This window comes from Crocodylus porosus, unplaced genomic scaffold, assembly GCF_001723895.1.
Source record: "Crocodylus porosus isolate Cpor-Errol unplaced genomic scaffold, CroPor_comp1, whole genome shotgun sequence".
NCBI lineage: Eukaryota > Metazoa > Chordata > Crocodylia > Crocodylidae > Crocodylus > Crocodylus porosus.
This window is the reverse complement of record NW_017728943.1, coordinates 117946371-117963745: the sequence shown is the minus strand read 5'-3', so window position 1 is coordinate 117963745 and position 17375 is coordinate 117946371.

Below are 17375 nucleotides of genomic sequence, written 5' to 3'. Positions count from 1 at the left end.
CTCATGTTCATCTTGTGGTCAATGATGACCCCCGTGTCTCTTTCTTCCATAGTGCTAGCCAGCGTAGCACTGCCGAGCCTATAAGGATGCTGCAGGTTTTGCCTCCCAAGGTGGAGAACCTTGCATTTTTCAGCATTAAACACCATTAGGTTCTCATACGCCCATCTGCTGAGCCTGTCCGGGTCAGCCTAGATTGCCCTCCTGGCTTCTGGTGTGGATGCTTTGCCCCGAAGTTTGGTGTCATCGGTGAACTTGGCCAGTCCGCTCCTGACTCCAGTGTCCACAGCATTAATGAAGATGTTGAACAATATGGGTCCAAGGAAAGAGCCCTGGGGACCCTACTGGTCACAGGACACCATGATGATTGACTTCCGTCAATTACCACCCTCTGGATCCGACCATGGAGCCAATTTCCCAGCCAGCGGATCGTGGTGCAGTACAAATATGGCACTGTCTTCCATATAACTCTCAGATAACTGAAATTTTTAGATAACCAGCACCCCTTTACCCCACTCATGCCGGATACCAAAGCTTTGACTGTATGTGTGTGTGTATTAGCATAAGCTGAAATATCTCTGGTGCATATGAAATCCTTTTGGAAGTTTTTATATGCTGAAGTTTTTTAGAGCTTTGTCAAGCCATCTGTACTATTAGAAATGACTCAACAAACTTTCAACCTAGAGATCTTGTGCACAACTTCAAAAACTTTGGACATGGCCCACTAGTTGTCATGGCACAAAATGAAGTGGGCAGAGTCTTCAATGGCATTGAAAAATCAACTTCCTTCTATGCATCTGATTATAATTATGACATCTGTAGTGCAGAGCCATATAATGTTGCAACTTCATGGGTAATACAAATAAATCATATACTATATTTTTCCAAAATATTCATTGTATATACTACATGTCAGCTGTTTATAAATAGTGCTTTTGTTGCAGTTCCAAAGATGAACCATCATCATATTCATTAGAATTAGGATAGCATATTTAAAAATATAATAATGCACATGTTTCTTAACTGTTCCTTTGCTAAAACACCCCAATCTAAGATTTAAATATAGATATATATTCTGAATTATTCTCTTTGTTCTTTCAAGTGTTGTGAAGAACAAAAATAGATGAATCTTCCTCTCAGAGTTTTATCAGGGGCTGTTCCAACATATTCAATCATCTCAATGAGATTTTGTCTGCTTTTTCAGAATATTAAATATTAAAATAATTCATAATTGATTAAATGCTAATTATGTGCTATACTACAGAGAGAACAGTTGAACTGAAATAATATTTAACCATTTTTGCAATGTTTTAATGCTTGGTATCATGAAATATCTAAGGGTGTTAAAATGTCACCATGAGTGATTTTCCTGCATTGCCACATCATGTCAGAAGTTTTGTGGTTCTGTTTTTCTCCCATTCTCAGCCATCACCAGAAATGTTATAGAACAGAAAAATAAATTAGGGTGGCACATCCCTAGTATTGCTCTTATTTTGAACTGATGTCCAAGCTCTTTTCTAATAAAATAGATGAGATAACAAATCTATGACACCATTCAGTCAGCACCATAGACTTCTCCCAAAACCAAGTTTACAGAGCCATGAATATAGAAAATGCCGAGCATTTAATTAATATCATACAAGGGGAAAGTCCACTAATTTGCTTTGGGGGGGACCTGAAGCTATTCTTTCAGTCCTAATTTCCCTAGACCTGTGGAGGACAAAACTTAGGTTGTATCCATATATAGTGGGGTGAAGAGTCTTAGACAATATACAGTGGAATTGCTACTTGCTTTTCCATATTGCCATCCTACCTGTGCTTGATCTGTTTTCTGTCTACATGCAGTAACTAGGGCAAGTGGTTGGGCTCCTTATTTGAGCTTACAGGAATGTTGCACCCTTTGTAATGCATTGCCGATGATATAATTTCATCTTCAGAGAGGATAAGAAAACATTAAAAGCCTTATTAAAAACAAATGGATGATTTTTTTAAAATTATATACTTTTTTTGCATCATTTTTGTAGTGTTAGTAGGGCAGGCTGAGTAGGACACCCATATGGCTTCCTTCTCCAAGGAGTCTTTGCCATGGCAGGTGAAGCCAGTCATAGGAGCTGGGCAGGCACAGCTCCATAATCAAATGTGTATCTCAGGTGGGGTCGGAATGAAGCTTCCCCCAAAAGGCTTTGCCATGGGATGTAGTGGGGCCAATAGGGCACCAGGAGTGGCCCCTGGGGAGCTCATGCCACTGTCTGCCTCTCAGTAGCAGCAGCCTAGGCCCATGCTGTTAAAGCAGCAGTGCTGCTCAAGTGAGGAGAGCCCAGCAGGTTAAACTATTCTTCCCTCTCCTGCCCCCCTGCAGGCCAGTTGTCAGACTAATTCCCCTGCCCCAGGCCCTGAAAGAGCTTGCTACATCTCTGGCATCAGCCTCGTCTGGTGTTGAAGATACTGTCAGTGTTGAAATGAGACTGAGGGAAAAAAAACCAAATTGATTTAAAATAGTTCAAAGAACAAGTGGTACTGCACAAATGGGAAGGCTGGACTTTTTTGTTAATCTCATTGTGAATCAAGCATGATCTAAGAATAAGAAGGGTCTAGCTGCGTGCAAAAATACATAGTGTAATCGTGAGATGAATTTCAAAATGGAGCACAATAAAATTATCAGCTAGTAATGAAATATAGAGAAAAAATATAGATCTGTGGCTGCTGTTAGATAGCCAGAAATGTAATCATGACTGGGCTAAGTGAAACAAATACATCTTTAAGAACAGTTTAAATTCCTCAAGAGGACTCGCCACATAAATAGTTAAAGAAAAGGCTCTACAAGTTCCTGTACTATTTTTTCCTGGTACTGTGACATATCTAAATTGGCATTATGATGTTAAGCGAAAATTCATACAGCTTCTTAATTTTTCTGATTGTAACTTTAGGTCACAAATTTCTTTCGCTTGCAGGTGACAGTGGAAACTGTGGATGTGACTTTTCACAATTCAAGGTCCCATTAATAAAGTGATTAAAGATGTGAGTAATTCCACTGATGTCAGGAGAAGTTTGGTTTCAGCTATGAACTGCAGAATAAGACCTGTAATGTATTAAGACATTAACTGTTACAGTGATGATGACTAATGAAATCAAGTATACAGATGCATCTTTGCTATTCCAAGTATTGTTTTGTATAAGTTCCTTCCATTTGAGTCCTGATTTGAAGAAGCGTTCAGCACCCACAGGGCCAGTTGAAGTCAATTGCAACAAAGGGGTTACAGTGCTAAAATCCTAGCGTGTGCAACTTCATTTCCCTTGCAACACTGCCTCCCTTACCTTTTCTGCCCTGAGAATCTATTTCACAGCTACAGGACAAATTATGCTTTATACTCCCTTTCATCCTTCTCAAGAGTAACAGACAGAACTTCAATCACTTTTCATCTTTGGTAAAACAAAAGTTTCAACCACTCTGGGACTGGGTTTCTACAAGTCTTCCTATCACCATTACCTTCTAGCTTCTGCTTTTTAGCTGTGTTACAGGAAGTGGCTCAATTGTATTTGGCCAAATTTCCTAGTTTGGTTAGATCTGGGCATGGCATTCCTGAATTAATAGCTCTCCCTATTGTTCCCTCAAGGACCTGTGTTTTCCTGCTCTTTGCCATTGTTTTATTTCTCTGGGTTTCTTCCTAACAGACTTTTTTTATTTAACTTTATGCATTCAAACAGGATAATATCAACCAACTTGGCTGAGGTTCACATAATATTTGTAGAAAAGAATATTGATATTTCCCTCATTCTCTAAAAAGTAGGAAAAAATATACCAAGAGTATGAAAACTCTTTTTGAATTCCCTAGTCCTTTGAATCTGCTCCCCCCGGAAAGGGCAAAAGGTAAACATGTAGCTTAACTAAAGTTGGCGTAGTTAAGCTGCCTTATTTTAAGATGAATTAATAGGTGTATACATGCCTTCTGTTGATAAATACTAACCTTTGGCAGAGTGAATTAGTTTCCTGCAGCCTAACAGGGCTGCACATGTAGATACAGAGATTTTACTGTGGAGCTAATTAGACAGCTCCACAGTAAACATCTCGTGTAGATGTGCCCACTGTTCTTCAAATGCAAAGGAAGATAAAATTACACCTTTACTTGCATTCCTTAATCTTTGCATGCTTTCTTTGCTGGGCAGAGCTTAGGGAAGAGGTAGACCACAGATACCGTCATCCCTCCTTGCCATTGCTCAGTAGGAATAAGAGATACCAGTACAGGACAAGCCTGCATCACACCCCAGACATATACATTGTTTTCTTCTTTTTTCTTTTAAGAGTTTAAAGATTTTTTCCTGCTTTTTAATCTCAAAATCCTCTCAACAATCCCAATATGAGGTAATCAAGAATGGAGGCCCTGATCTGTTTGTTCTTACTGAAGTAGCTTTTATCTTTTAGAAAGAAAAATTCATTACTTCTGCTATTTGCTTACTACAGTGCTGGTTTGGTCAAATAAATAGCCATAGATATCTACATGAAACACTAAATGAAAATGCACTATCAAGCAGAGGCTATCTCCAGCACCTATTCAAATCAAGAAGAATGTTGCCTTTGATTCTGAAGGGGACAGGAATGTGTTCTGGATGGTAAATTTCTACTGTACCTTCCTTCTAAGGTCTGCCTGCAACTTCTTCACTTGTAGTCCTGATGAAGAGTTACAGGCTTTGCAAAAATTACCTTGGGTATAAAAATGGGTCTGCTTTTATGCCAGCATAACTTCAAGGACTGGACAGGAGTTCCTCCTGATTTACAATACCATAAATGAAGAGATAATTAGGACCATCTAATTTAAAAGCAACAGTAGCAAAAAAAAGCAATCAAACAAAAAATCCATACTATGTTAGCTCTTTAGCTGGTGCAACACCGTGTAGCTTTCTTGAGGTCAATGGAGCCTGTTTATGCTAGCTGAATACCTGGCCTCTTTTTTCCTAAAAATAAGTGATGAATGAATGAATGAATGAATGATCCTTCCAGGCTTAAAAATAAAGCTCAGTCCTACAGAAGAAGCATGAGTACCTTTCTGATATGTTCTCTGTCTTTCTTCATCATCATAAAATATGATACATGGAAGGTGAATCTTGTGCTGACCAGTGAAAGACATAAATGCAAATCCCAGAACTACAGCAGGACTGTTGTAGCAAAATTAGTCTCTCTGCAGAACACCTTCCCCATGGATCATGTCTTAATGTTTTTGTTTACTTTTTACAAAGACAATTTTTTCTATGAAGCTAAAGGGGCTGAGCAAAAAGTGGATATGGATTTCAAGAATTAGCTGTCTGAATAAGTAAAAGCTCACCATCACCAGGAACATAATTGGGATAATATAAAAAACATTGAATAATTGGGAACAAACTTTCCATTTCACTTAGGACCATATTTGTTCATTCCCATACTAATTCCAAATAAAGTACTACTTGGTCTTCGGGTATGCGTTGCAGAATGTGATTCTACTATAGAAGGTAGGGAGCTGTAGCATAATAGTCTACCTATTTACTGAAAGCCCTTGGCACGATGTTTAGGCCAGTGCGAGTTGGCAGCAATCTGATCTGGCGTCGGATCTGGCTGCTTCGGATGGCTGTGATCCAATTCGGAGCGCAGGACTGGGTTTCCGCCTTGATCATGCCAAAGCTTCGGAGCCGCCTTGGAGATCCGGCCATAGGGTATAATGGGGGAATAATGAAATAGCTATAACTTTGTTGTTTTTTGTCCAATTGGGATGAAACTTGCAGAGATGGTAGCCTTTTCTGGGAGCATGAAACCTGTTTCAAGAAGATCAGTACCAGGGTTTGATGGGAACTGTACCCCAAATTCTTGAAAGCAAAACTCATGTCAAGGCTGTGTGTGTTACACCACCGGGGGGGGGGGGGGTCAAAACTGCAGGGCTGGTAGCTCTTACTGAGGCCACAAAGCCTGCCAAATTTCAAGGAGATCAGTGCAGTAGTTTGGGGGGAACTGCCCTTCAAGCTGTGGACAAACAAAACTCATGCCATGGGTGACACTGTGTGTGTTAAGGCGCAGCGGGGTGACAGCTGCAGGTATGGTAGCCCCTGCTGTGACGCCTGCCAGCTATCAAGGAGATCAGTGCAGCAGGGGCTCTGGAACCCTACACCCCTGGCTGCTGACAAGCAAAACTCGCGCCAAGACTGTGTCTGTCTTGGGCCAGTTCATTGTATTGATTGTTTCCTCTCCTTAGCCTGGTTTTGTAGGTCCTAATTGATGGTCGCTAAGTCATTATGTAGTAGCTAGGTCTTGTATATTGAGCTGGTCCCTGAGTGCATCGTGATTGATTGATTGATTGGTAACTGGGAACACAGCAGCTTAGCAGCCGGGCCTGCAGCAGTATCTCCCCTCCCCACCCCAAGACAGACACAGTCAGTCCCACAGCACCCATGGTACCAGTTTTGCTTGTCCACAGCTTGAGGTGCAGTTCCCCCCAAGCTCCTGCACTGAGCTTCTTGAAACTTGGCAGGCTTTGTGGCCTCAGTAAGAGCTACCAGCCCTGCAGTTTTGACTCCCCTGTGTTGTAACACATACACGTGACATGAGCGTTGCTTTCAAGAATTTGGGGTGCTGTTCCCCCCAAATCCCTACACCAATCTTGAAACTTGGCAGGCTTCATGCTCTCTGAAGAGTCTGCCACCCTTGAAAATTTCATCCAAATCAGATGAAAAAACAACAAAGTTATAGGTATTTTATTGTTTCCCAATTATACCCTATGGCCGAATCTCTGAGGCAGCTCCGAACCACTTGGGGAAGCCGAACGAGGCAGCGCTTCGACCTGGATGTGCTGTTTCAGACAGCTTGTCCAGATCCGAAGCCTCACACAGCCCTAGTGGTGATACCTAGCTAAGATGATTCAGAAAAAGAGAAAGGGCACTATTAGCAGCAAACTTTTTCTTTAAGGTTTTGTAAAGCTCAGTTGTCACAGTAAATATAAAATGTGGTAACAAGGAGAAAGACAAGGGTCGGGCATAACTGTTGGTCTGTGTGTGGAATCTTCCTTCAGACATGGATGCACATCTGGTCTTTGGATCTGGTAGAAAAGAAAACAATTAAGCAAAGGTAAGAGGATATTTCTATAGGGAAGGTTTTTGTTTTTTCAGAAAATAAAAGATGAACATTTACTTTAAAGCATGTTGAGAGTATAGGCTATTTTCTCTTTTTCACTGAGTTTTTTCCCTACAAAGAAAATCCCATCACCACCAACAAAAACAAATCAATCAAACTAAAGCATTCTTTGGATTTTTCTTTGGATTTGAATGGAGTATGGCTTGTATTATGTTGAACAAGCACAAGTTTAGACCATTATAATAATTAATTTGCCATCGCTGATGTACACAGAAAATATGAGCTCAGAAGAGAAGCTGAAATGTAATTGCTTACAAATATGCCGCTGGTACAGGAGAGCAGAAATCACAGCTGCTTCCCTAACTCTCCCTTTGTGAACATTTGTAATGCACTGCATAAAGGACATGAAGTAAATGTGGGATAGAAGCTGCAAACCATTTTGATAAAATACCAGGAGTACAATTTAATATGAATTATCAGCTGCTAAGGGGAACCAGCTGCTGAGGAAGAATAAGGACACAAGTTATAACTTAACCTTCTACTTTACTAAGTAAATTAACAGAATATTAGCCTTAACCATATCCTGAATTATTATAGCTATCTGATATTGAAGGGTGAATCTCAAATAATTAGGGGCCAGATTCTCAGAATATGCAAATTAGCATTGGTGTGCAAGACAATTGAGAGTGAAGTCAACAAAAGTATACCAATCCCCATCAGACAAGACTCTGCCAACATTTAAAAAATTGGCTGCCTATGAGCACTTACACTATCAATTAACTGTGGTCAGATTATAAAGGTGTCTTGGGGTTAAGAGACGGTGGAAAACTACAGGCTGGTAAGGGGATTTAAAATTTAGAGATGCCATAAACTTATCTGATTTGCTGTCCAAGATCTTTTAAGGTCTGCCTGTTACTATGGCTAGCATATGATTGCAATATAGAATCTTAAAAAAATCAAATTGATTATTTTTCTTTTTGCTGTATTTGAAATATATCTAGCAAGAAGTGGCCGCTTTACCATTAATAAGGATGTGGAAAAATGCATAATTCTAAAATCTTATTTGTGTAGCTGGCTTTTTCTACCTTCCATTTTTCTTCTTTTCTCCATCTCTCTTCCTGTATTATCTATTTTTATTTTTTTTCAAGTCCTCATCTCCAGCTTCCATCTTTCTAGTCTGTCTCTCTTTACTATTTTCCTATATATTGCATTTTGTTTTCTTCTTTGGTTTTTCATTCCATCATATTATACACTTTTTCCTACCTCCCCATGGGTCCAGTTCTAACCTCAGTTATGCCAACATTAATCAGAGTAAACTGAACTGAGATAGATGGAATTATTTTGAACTTACGTGTACGTAACTGGGAATAGAATCTGATGCGCTATCTTTTAACTCTCTTCCCACTTTATTCTTCCATTTCTTTTCCTTTTTTATGTGATTGTTTCATTTTTATGTTATTTTGTATCTATCTTCTTTGTTTATGGATGTTCTGATTTCTCATTTTGTTCTTTTCTTCCTCTAAATACCTTCCACTTTTCACTTATTCTCCTTTTGTTTCACTCTACTTCTCTCTCCAGAATCATGCTTCTCTCCGCAGCCCACGCAGTTTTACTTCCAGTCCCCTTGTTCTTTCTTCTTCCACTCTTTACCTTTCCTTTTCCTTTTTAACCTCTTTCTCACTAGCAGAACACATTGGAAAACTCAGTTTTGTGATCTAGGACAGTAGCTGTTTTACAGATTGAACTTAAAGCTTGTCAAGTAATAACTCAGCTGAAAAAGGAAAATATTTAAGATATATAAAGTCTACCTCTGCTTTCATGGAAAACAGAACTTTATAAAGCAGATAACAGGATCAAGTCCCAAGTATATAATTTTTGCCCGTTTTATTCATTTTTCCACATTTCTTTATACAAAAGTACTGCCTATACTTACTAGTATTTTATCTTGTGTCACTGCAACTTCCTAATAACTAATTTCATTAGCCTGTTTACTCCTTTCAGATTATTAATGATACATTACCAATGGAACTGCATGGGTGTAACTGAAATCATAATAATCCTTACATGGAACATTTGAATATGAAACAGCACCTTAAATTTATGACTCATCGAACCCATAGGACTGTAGAATAAAATTTCCCAGCTAAAGTGGTTCAAAACAACAACTGAAAAAACACTGACTCACGAATAGTTTTGTAAATGAATTATTTTTGTTTCTTGCACTTCAGACTCATACAAATGAATAATTTAATTTGGAATCACTGTGCGGAGGTGTTTTGTGAATGAAAGGTAAAATCCTGTTCATAATAAGTGCATCTACATGAGACATTTACTCCATAGTTGACCAATTAGTTACGTTGCTACACATGCACCCCCCTTAGGCCAGAGAAACCTAATTTACTCTGCAGCAGGATAATACTTATAAATACAAGTACTATCCTGCTGCGAAGTAAAACCTCCACCACAGTGAATGTGTAGATACTGCCCCAGCTGGTTGTGGCATGAGGATGCTTCTGTGCCCCAGCCTGCCCCTCTGCAACATGTTGAGCTGGAGGGAGCAGCCCTGACCCCCTGGGCCCTCTGCCAGCCATGGCTGCTTTGAGCTGGTTCAACATGCTGAGAATGAATACACTCCAAAGCTTATTGCTCTGGAGTTTATTGCTTCTGGGTGCATGCTCAAATGGTGTACTTGGGAGCAATAGACTCAAAGGCAATAAGCTCCTGAGTTTATTCATAAGCATTAATTGCATGTGTAGACATGCCCAATATTTGACATTCTCCTCCCTTCTCCCCACATTCAAATTATTATCTAGTGTCTCTCTGTGCTTTTCATATTCCTCCAATTGCATTCCTGCTACAACCACTCCTCTTAACTGAATTTAACATCTCCCCCCCAAAGAAAAGCAAAATGAAGCAGCACTCAAATTTTAAAAGATAAAGATCAATAGTATGGCCATGTGGAAGCAAAATTGCGTTGTATTCCATGCAGATCTAATAGCAAGATTTAAATGTAAGCCATGCTTCAGGGAAGCATCTCTGTTCAAGACAGCATGTTCTTAAAGGGTCTCCCCAAAGAAGAAAGGTTTCAAACATATCTTTCTTTTCTGTATCGGGACTGGAATACCTATAATCAAATGCATTTAACAAACTAAATATACAAGTAAACATAATGACCATTAGGCAGATAGAAATTACTTGTTGATGGTTACAGCTGTCTGTAATATTTTCTCATACCTTATTTTAGAAATAAAGTTGAAGGAAGGATTCAAAAATTCCTATCACAATCTCTGTGTGTCTTTCAATATTTAGTTTCCATATGGTATGATATTGCTTATGTTTTGTCATAAGGATATGTTTATTAAAAGATAAATATATATATATAAGTGTAACTGCTGTAAAAAATGAAGAAGTGTGTGTGATAAGAGCTTTAAGCCACAAGGTTTGCAAATGAATGAGCCTGAATTTCACTTCATCCCCTTAAAGCCTAAATACTTGAGCTGTATGCAACTGAAATAAAGGATCATTTGAAAAGTGAAATCCTTTCTTCCAACACAGAGGAAGGGTTTGTTGGTAACATGCAACATGTTGTAGCTCTGTGCCTTTATAAGATGGCAGTGTCACAGGAGACCTCCTATGCTAGTTACATGAGTGTCATAGCTACTAGATCTGGGTGAATGCAAATCCAGTGCACTCTCTCTTAACTTGCTCCCCACCTAAATGCATATTGCCCTTTCAGAAATGCCAATGCGGTGTTGTTAAGCAAAGATATTGTAGCTGAGGAGGGAGAGGCTATCAGAGAGCTAGCTCTCTAAGGAGCCACTGGAGACAGAAACATGGGTATTCATGAAGTATAAACTTTGCTTGACAGATATGATTTAGAAAAACAAAATGATAAATTAGCAGCTGAAGAGAGGATGAAGCATAAGGAATAGAGGAGAAGCAAAATTTTATGGCAAAAAATATTTTTGAGGAGAACATTTCTTAATAAAATACAAAGAATGAAATAAAATAGAAAATATGTCCCTGAAAAGGTGTCCATGAAAAGACGTTAATTTTTTTAAAACTTTGGCTTTCTTTAAAATGAAACCGGGGGCGGGGAGGGAGGGGGGAGGGACTTTAAGAACTGTGCAATAAGCACAACGCAACAAAATTAAACAAAGAAATCCCCTATTCCACATCTGCTCTCAACCAGGTATAATCATGAGTTACATGGAGGTTCAAGAATGGTGCCCCAGACAGGTGCAGAAAGAGAAAACAGAGGGCTGCAATTTTTAGTGCATTTATTTAGCAGGGATCCATTATTTTGCTCTACAAATACAAAACAAGCAGGTTTGGACTGATGGAAGTGTTTGGGTGCTACATTGTTGGGAGGCAGGTGGTTACAATTTTATACAGGCATTACAAGTTGAACTGCCCAGCAGAACTTGTCCAGTGCCCAAAAGGCACTTACAAGGCAAAACACAGAGCCAGCGTTGCACTCAGGAGAGGAAAGAAACAGTTTTGGGGTACAGTCATAATGGAATCCAAGCTCATTACTTTGCGCAGTAGCATCACGGGGCACAAACTGTGACACAACGCTACTGTGCAGGAGTTACAAGTTACGGCACAGTAGTAATGAGCTATCGCAATAGTCAGCATCACCCTGAAGTAGTACAGGGATGCTACTGCACAGTAAAGATACTTACTGGCAGTCATTTAGTACTTGGTTATGCAAGTACTAAAAGACGGTGCAGTAATAACTGTACAGTCAGTATCTCATGTAGATGTGACCAGCACCTGTGAAAATTAATCCCAATAGGTTTGAATAGGATCACTGTTACTTGGATTGAAAACAGGTAAATTTGATAAAGGAGGAGAGAAATGAGGTAATTATTCTTCTCCTTTGACAATTACAGCCATAGGTTTGACTGCTACACTGTTGTTACGTCCCTTTCAACTATGTTTCCAGCTATTGCCCACAGTAAATATAATATTCTTAACACCACTAGCAGCCAGTTGGTCCAAAATGCAATGAATCTGATCTATAGCATGTTATGCCTTTGTTTTCCAAATTCAATACTGGATTTTTTTTCACATCTCCATTGCTAAAGAAGTTCCCTTTGCTAAATGTCTGCACTAGCTAGCTGTAATTTAAATATTGCTAATACTCATTAAGTTGCAGCTGGGAAATTAGGCCAGATCTGTATTCCTAATAATGTAAAATTTTGCCTTCAGGAAAATCAAAAGAATTTTAATGATATTTCTTTACATAAATAAAACAGTCATCCAGTTCTTTTTTCCTGTTCTATTCTCATTGTGCTGATTAACAAGTGGGAATATACCTCTTTAATTGAGCATGGTTTTATATAACATGCAAATTGGTACTTGGTGGCTTGTAATCAGGAATATGGACTTTAAGAACTGTGCAATAAGCACAACATGAGCAACTTTCTCTTAAGATTTCCTGCACTCTGAAAAAAGATACTGTTTAAATGTGATTGAACCTCCAGGTTATAATGTCCTATGCTTTTTCATGTGGAATGAAAACATATTCTTACGTTTTAGGGAACCGTGTTTGAATGTAAAGATAAAATATAGCTCCATAATCTGATATTATGCAATAATTGTGGTTTTTGTTCCAGGGGTTGGGGATTTTTTTGGTCCTCACAGGATAATTGCTGGGACAAAATCTTTTTTTTAAGACTGAGTTTCGCATGGGAATGAAAGATGCTTTTAGGATTAAAGCACTGGACTGAGAGTCAGAGACTTCCTGTGTGACCATGGACAAGTAATCTCTTGGGTACCTACTCAAGTTTGTAAAAAGAGGGTGGTAACTTCTTGGCCCTACTTACTTTTTGTTTTAGGATGATAGGGTTGGAAGGGATCTCCCAGGTCTCTTAAATATTTGCAAACTGCTGTCATGACCTCCCTCTCCCCCTAATCTTATTTATCTCTAAACTAAACAGATCTAGTTCTCTCAAGCCTTCTCAGTTTTGTCACCTGAACAGGAAACTATATTCTTTCACCTGTGTTATTAATAAAACTGTTAAAGAGGATTGGAACAGGGACAGACCTCTGTGGGATCCCACTAAAAAACTCCTGCTCTTCTGGTATGGATCTATTTACAGTTACTGGACGTGTCTATATGTGCCATTAGTGCACAGCAATAAATTAAGGAGCTAATTGCTCTGCACTGTATTGCTCCCAGGAAGCTCCCTGGTGCACTGTTTACATGTGCACCCAGACCACAGTACATTGAGCTGGGTTGCAGTTGTCAGGGAGCCTACCTGGGGCTGCTCTGACCAGAGTTATTGTGTTGTGGAGGGGCTTGTTGGGGCAAGAGAGTGCCTCAGCACCAGCCTAGCTGGCAGGCAGGCCCTGCACTGAAGCACCCTCGTGCCCAAGCCAGTTGGGTTGGTATTTACACATGCCCTGCAGTTCATAAAAAAAACTCTGCAGCAGGATAATACTTGTAAATTAAAGTACTACCCTGCTGCAGAGTTTCTTAGTTTTATGCACCCTAAGAGGGGCACACGTGTGGACACTGAGACATTTACTGTGCAATTAATTAATCAACTGTGTAGTAAACATCTTGTGCATATGTGCCCAGTCTTTCCTTGTGGTCATTCAACCAGTGATGTATCCACTTAGCAGTAACTAGCTCACAGTTCTCCAGTTTATTTATGAGACTGTCAGTGGAGCTGTATTAAAAGCCTTACTATAAACTATATTATGTCCACTGCATTCCTTTTATCCATGAACTGGATGGATAATTCTACCAAAAAAGACAGAAAGTTAGTATCTTGTCCGTTTAGTTTTTCAGAGCAGGGACTGTTGTTGAGCTAGTCAGAAATTTTCAAATTAGCTCTTTTTCTATGAAAAATGGTGATTGGCCCATGCTGAGGTGTTTTTTCTGAAACAGCTTGATGTCAAGGATCTTCCACTGAAACGCATGTGGATTTTAAGACACTTGCCTGCTTTGCTGTTACCTTGTTTTGGTGGGCTGCTGGGGTACCAGGCCTTCCAAGACCTATGGCACTGAGAGGTACTTGTGAGAGTTGGGATGACCAGCTACTCCATTTTGTTTTAGAATAATTGGGTACATCTACATGTGATATTAACGCATCTCAATAAACGTCACAGTTCACACCAGAGTCAGCTGTTCCCAGGTGCAGCATCTTTAAGCGTACCCAGGACTGCAGCAATTCAAGCCAGGATGGTCCCAGGCACATGTGAAGACACTGCACTGGGGAGCAGCTGACCCAGAGTAGGAAGTCAGGGGGTCAGCCCCAGATTTTGGGTAGAGGTGTTGGGCAGCAGAGGGGCTGGCTGGGGCATGAGAGCGCTACATTGTGGGGTTAGCTGACAGGTAGCCCCTGCACTGTAGCACTCTCGTGCCTCAACCAGCCCCTGTTACAGTGTACCCATGCTTTTGACTGCATGTAAGTACTCTGCCTTAGGATACAGGATAGTACTTGTGGGATACAGGATAGTACTTGGGTAGTACTATCTTATAGTGAAGTTAATTAGTTTACTGCACCCTAACAGGGGTGCACATGTAAAGTATGATGCTTTACTGTGAAGCTAATTAGTCAGCTCAGCAGTAAAGTGCATGTGTAAATGTGCCCTCTGAGTAGAAGATTTCACTTTTTCTGAAACAACTTTTTTTTGGTATAGCATATGGTACCTGACAAAATGAAGCTCTTAACTCTGCTAGGGTTTACAGTCAAAATCAAGACAATTATTAATAATAAGGCATATGAATAAAATACTTACTAGGGCCTATTCCTGATTGTTTTTCAGCATGTTAAAAGAAATGACCTTTGAATCTGTAATTTTTATGTATATAATATTTATTCAGAGTATGCCACAGCTGAAGTGAGAAGTCAGATATGCTAATACCATCACCTAAGCAGACAGTCTATTACTCTTAGAAGCTTGATGTGACTCCTTGGACTCAGCATCAGGAAATCTATGTTTTAAGTTGGCCTGACACAACTATGTTGTGTGGTATTAAGCATTCCACTTAGAAAAACTGAGATGCAGAGAAGCTATCTCTAAAATAATAATACTGCTTAGCTCAAGGTAATGTTTCAAGTCTAATTCAATTAATGTTGGTTTTTTCTCAATGGTGAGTAACTTGAGATCCTTCAATCATAATTTAAAGAATATTTTGTCTTTTCCCCTTAGTGGAGAGCTCACTGTCCTCTTAAATGCAGCGGAAAAAATCCCCAAATTTCTTCAAGCTTCCATATCATAGAAGTTTTTCTTGGCTAGGAAAGGAAAGATGAAGGTCACTTTGGTCAATGGAGAGATACCGCAGACAGTTTACTTTCTTAGGGCTAATCCTACCATTACTACAGTACATGGGATTTTTACAAAATTATCTTTAAAATCTCACACCAGAATATTTTTTCACCTTAGCTTTTTAGTATCTTGAATGCCCTAAAGGGAATCTTCAGCCATTGTAGCACTTCATGCTTCAACTTCCACTCGAGTTTTGCTTTTAATTTCTCTTTATGTCCTCTCTTTTTAACTGTGATCATAATAATGATAAGCTTTTCATCTTCAGAGCACTTTGCAGACATTATCTTCCCACAGTGCTTTTAAAAAGTAAAGGACAAGAAAGATTTATGATAGAATAAGTTGCCCTAAAAAGAAATATTCCCTGGGAGTTCTCCAAGAAATAAAAACATCAAAATGCCATGTTTCCTGTGTTAGTGTCTTGCTGGAAAATTAATATACTACATGAGGTAATTGCAGCATCTGCGTGTGATCAGGACCTAGCAAATAGAAAAAGCGAGTATCTGGAAATCCCTGCACCTTGTCCCTCAAAGGATTTAGATTCATAGCAGAAAGTTAAATAATTTACATCTTTGAAAAAAATATTTTAATTCTTTTCTGCAAAGCACCATGGCAAGTTAGATGATTAGAATTCATCCCCTTAGGTTAATCAAACGGCAGTGTTCTCTGGGATGTTAGGATTTCATTTTGTTTGACCTGTGGATTTCAAATATCAAGAGATTCATCACTGCAAATTATTCACTTTCAAACAAAACAAAACAAAATTAACAATATGCCCATACCTAAAAAAAGAATTAAAGTGCATTAGTTTGTTCTTCATCAAAGTCCACTCACTGTCTGGGAACCCTTTCTTAGGATCGTGAAACACTCTCTTAGGATCTTAGGAAAGTAGGACTGGATGAACTCATGAGGTCATCTAGTCTAATTCCCTGCCATAGGCAGGATTGTTCCTACCTAAACCACCCCAAGTCAAATGTCTATCTAACTTGCTTTAAAAAATTTCAGGGACAGAGATTCTACAGCCTTTCTAAGTAGCCTGTTCCAGTGCTTAACCATCCTCATAGTGAAAAAGTTCTTCCTAACTCCAGCTTAAATCTTGTCTGCTGCAGACATCAATCTTATAACCACGGCGAATAGTCTTTTGAAGGCTGGTGTCTGCAAACTATTCAAAATCTGTGCTGGGGCCATTTTTTTCATTTAGAATGAAATTAGAAGTTCACTTAGAAGTTGTGCTAGTGCTGGTGCTCTCACTGTAAGGCAGTCTGGTGGTTAGATCATTAACCGGGATGTAAGAGAGATCTGGGTTTGCTACTGTCCTCAGTCTGAAGGGTTTCAAACACCATCTCTTTTACCACCCTCCTTCTAGGAGACAGCACTCAACACCAGGGCACAGGCTATGCTAGGGTGAGAAGAGAACCCTCTGCCCTGCTTTTGAAGTTCTGCCAAAAATAGTTCAGGATTCTTTAAGCAAGATAAATCAATTATAGTTTCATAGTTTCATAGTTGGTAGGGTCGGAAGGGACCTCAGGAGATCATCAAGTCTGATCCCCTGCCATGGGCAGGAAAGAATGCTGGGAACAAATGACCCCAGCTAGGTGATTATCAAAAGGCCTCCTTTTGAAGACCCCCAGGGTAGGAGTGAGCACCACGTCCCTTGGAAGTTGGTTCCAGATCCTAGCCACCCTGACTGTGAAGTAGTACCTCCTGATGTCTATCCTGAATCTACTTTCAGTCAACTTTTGGCCGTTATTCCTTGTTACTCCCAGTAGAGCTCAGGGGAACAGGGACTCCCCCATTGCCTGCGGTCCCCCTTGGCCATTTATAGACAGCCACCAGATCCCCTCTCAGCCTTCTCTTGTGGAGGCTGAACAGATTCAGGTCCCGTAGTCTCTCCTCGTAGGGTCTGCCCTGCTGCCCCCGATAATGCTGTGACCCTCCTCTGGACCCTCTCCATATTGTCCGCATCCCTCTTGAAGTGCGGCCCAGAACTGGATGCAGTACTCCA